General features: G+C 35.9%; 1 protein-coding gene and 1 pseudogene across 2 annotated transcripts in view; both read left to right on the forward strand.

Moving 5' to 3' along the window:
• The window catches only part of Rragb (Ras related GTP binding B), a 36,339-nt gene that overhangs the window by 29,338 nt on the left and 4,466 nt on the right, over positions 1-2,535 (forward strand). The gene's annotated exons all lie outside the window — the stretch shown is intronic.
• LOC110313701 lies at positions 1,197-1,609 on the forward strand (annotated as a pseudogene).

The raw sequence follows: 2,535 nt of genomic DNA on the forward strand, positions 1-2,535 counted from the left end.
TTTCAGGCTCTGAAACCAAACAACTGACAACCAAAAGTGGCTATATCCAGGAAAGCTATCTTAAAGTTACTAGAGAAATAATAGAGAGAGAGAGAGAGAGAGAGAGAGAGAGAGAGAGAGAGAGAGAGAGAGAGAAAATACCATACACAGTAAAAAAATAGTTTCAATCATGAGGTCACAGGAAGACTAAATTCTATGAGGAAAAGATGCAGAAAGGAGCGCTGAGAAGGAACCCATCACATCTAAACAATAAAATAGTCCCAATAGGAAATAATAAACCTTAAATGTAATGCCCTCAGTTCCTCACTTAACTGCTTCATACAATAAACTAACCTTACTGGCAAATCTATAAACATATAGCCAAAGAGTAGAAGAATACTCAAGCAAATGTAAGGAGAAAACAAGCAGGCACAGTCAATCTGATTCTTGATGGAATATGCTTCAAATGGAAATTAGTCAGAGGAGATAAATTAAAACACTATATAAAAAACTTATCAGGCATTTATAACAATTGTAAATGTTACTATGCCTAATTTCATAAAACAAATATATAGGGGTATGAGATTTAAGATATATCCTAATACTGGTGCTATTAATATTCATCTTTAGATAGGTCATCCAAAGTGAAAATTACCAAATAAATGTCAGACCTATACCATATCACCAATTAAATAATTTTTTCGGATAGCTGCAGAATATTCGATCTGTCATCCATGGAATACACATTCTTTTTAGCAGTTCATGGAACAGTCTTTGAATCGGTTCATATTATGGGCTACCAAATAAGCCTTAACAAATGAAATAAAATAATTCTTTGTATTTTGACAGATAATAGTGGGACCAAAACTAAAAGGACAAACAACAGAAACATAAAGAAATTGTAGATAATGTATGTTTTCTGGATAATAAACTAAACTAAAACAGACTAAAACACTGAGTAATAGACTAAACCGAAGAGGAAGTTTAAAAGTTCCTCAAGTCAAATGAGAATGATTGTGTAACTTACCATAATCTCTGTATATAGCTAAAGCAGTTCTAAGAGAAAAGTGTATAAACTATGAGGGTTTACATTAGCAGTTAAACACATCTCAAATAGCAGTTATGTACCTTGGGGTCTCAGAAAAACAAGAACTGGAAGGCTTCCAGTCAACCATCCTCTTTCTCTTCAAGGAGGCAGTCCAGTGGCAGACACTAACATGCAGATCTTCATGAAGAGCCTGACAGGCAAAACCATTCATTTGTCTTGAGGTTGAGCCCAGTGACACCATCAAGAATGTCAAGGCCAAGATCCAAGACTAGGAAGGCATCTCACATGACCAGCAGAGGCTGATATTTGCTAGCTAGAAACTGGAGAATGGCCTCACCCTATCCAACTAAAACATCCAGAGTCTACCTTGCACCTGATACTGTACCTACACAGTGGCATCATCGATCCATCCCTTCAGCAGCTTGTTTGGAAGTAAAATCATGACAAGATGATCTGCTGCAAGCACACCTGCACCTTTGTGCAGTCAACCGTTGCAAGAAGTGTGGCCATACCAACTTCTGCACCCCAAGAAGAAGGTCAAATAAAGCTGGGGCTGTACCAAATAAAATCCTCTTCCATTGACTTGGAAAAAAGGAAAAAGAAAGAAAAAAACAGAATAACAAGAACTAGTCAAACCTAAAAGCAGTAGAGGCCAAGAAATAATAAGAATCAGGGCAGAAGTTAATAAAACTGAGAGACTAAGGGCAAAATATGTTCCCCAATAAGGCTAAACAGGATTGATAAACCAATAGCTAAACTAAAGAGAAGAAAAAGAAAACATTAAATCAATAGAATCAGAAATATAAATGGGAATGCTCTAGCAGAATCTAATAAAATCCAGGGCATTCTTAGGGAACACATTGAATAATTCTATTCAAAAATAAAACCCTTGAAAATCTGGAAGACATGAATATGTTCCTAAGCATTTATAACCTACCTAACCTCTCCCATGACATATAAAGGGAAAGATTAATTCTATGAAACCAGATGAGGATGCACTAAAAATTACCCTAGACCAGTTTTCCTGATGAACATGGATGCAAAAATTGTCAACAAAATATATGAAAACTAAATTATAGAACACTATGATTATATGCCATGACCAAGTTGCTTCCATCTCATGCCTCCAAGGTTGGTTTAACATAGTCTAATAAGTATAACATAGTACATAAATGAACACAGGGATAGAACTCACACAATTATATATCAAGTGCAGGAAAGGCCTTTTATAAAGTTTAGCAGCCTCTCATGATAAAAGCCTGAAAAAATTCAGAATAAAAATAATGTATCTCAACATCATAAATGCTGTGTATATCAAACCTATAACCAACGTTCTACCAAATGAGGAAAATTGAAAGCATTCCCTTTAAAGTCAGGAATTATAAAGGGGTGCCCACTCCTTCCATTTTATTCAGTGTAATGATCAAAACCAGAGACACAGCACTGAGAGAGAGAGAGAGGAGAGAGAGAGAGAGAGAGAGAGAGAGAGAGAGAGAGAGAGAGAGAGA

The sequence above is a fragment of the Mus pahari genome, chromosome X (genome assembly GCF_900095145.1).
Source record: "Mus pahari chromosome X, PAHARI_EIJ_v1.1, whole genome shotgun sequence".
NCBI classification, from domain to species: Eukaryota; Metazoa; Chordata; class Mammalia; order Rodentia; family Muridae; genus Mus; species Mus pahari.